We start from the raw sequence: 1348 nt of genomic DNA, 5'->3' as shown, positions 1-1348 counted from the left end.
ATTACAAAAAAGCAAAATCCCTCCCCAACGGGCCCATAATCTACAATGCTCCACACATAAAAACAATAGTTGATGTCCCAACAATAACCTTATATAAATGAAGTAACATATATTCATTGCACGAGAGATCTCTTAAAAATTATTCTGTACCCCTGATACTTACAATACTTGTTTACACATTTAAGCAACAGCAAGAAGATTGGTTGCAATCATGCACTAGGTAAGGTAAAAGTTATGAGCAAAGATAATGCCCATTTGAACATTTTGATGCATATGGGTTAGAATATAACATCTGGATTCTTGAAGTTAGAAGGATCAAGACTTTGAAAATCAAATTCCATATACCTTTGAGTAAAACATAAGATCTGTGTTGTTGATATAATCGGTGTGTCTGTGATAGGCCACTGGTTAAATATACTTACTCTAGAAGAAACAAGAAGAATGGAGAGAGAGGGCAGTAACAAATTCAGTTAGGGGAGCAGGGAGGGTGAGTAAATTCTATTACGGGAGACTATAAATAGAGGCTGAATAAGAGTGGTAGGCACCAGATATTTAAGTGAGGAAATCATAGTGAGGAGAGTCATAGCCCTCTCAAATGGCTGCTTATGTTCTTCCTTTCATTTCTTGTAATTCAGTTTATCTTCAATTAATACAAAATTCCATTTTCACTACTATCTGTCTTCTCAATACAGCTGAACCTTATCAATTTGGTATCAGAGCACTATAACACCAATCACCACAATGACACTAGCCGAAAGAGTTGGAGAATTGGAGCATAAGGTGGAGAACAATCACCAAGAGCTTCAAATCGGTATTTAATCACTCTGTTCAGAGTTCAAAATGATGCATGTCAGGATGACGGAGAAGTTTGAAATGCTGATGCGTAATTGGGATGTTCATGAGAAGGAGCGAAAGGAGAATGGACTTGCAACAGAGAAATCACCAATAATGACTGTTGACTCCGGGTTAACATAGTTACGACCCGACAGCAACCAAAGCAATGAAGGAGGATCGGATGGTGATTGGCGCGGGGAGTCCTGAATTCGGCGGCTGGAGATGCTCGTTTTAGAAGGGGCGATCCAGATGGTTGGGTGTTCCGAGTAGAAAGATATTTCGGGGCTAATCGGCTCACAGAAGAGGAGAAGGTGGAGGCTGCTGCCCTTTGTTTTGACAGCAAGGCATTAGCATGGTACCAATGGGAGAAGCGTAAACTGATGAGAAGTTGGGGAAAGGTGAAGATCCAGTTGCTAAGATGATTTCGACCCTTTCAAGAGGGATCTCTGTGTGCTCAATTCTTGTCACTCCGGCAGAATTAGACGGTCCGGGAATACTGTTGGTGGTTTGAGAC

Source organism: Olea europaea, chromosome 13, assembly GCF_002742605.1.
Source record: "Olea europaea var. sylvestris chromosome 13, O_europaea_v1, whole genome shotgun sequence".
Classification (NCBI taxonomy): domain Eukaryota; kingdom Viridiplantae; phylum Streptophyta; class Magnoliopsida; order Lamiales; family Oleaceae; genus Olea; species Olea europaea.
This window is presented reverse-complemented; position numbering follows the sequence as displayed.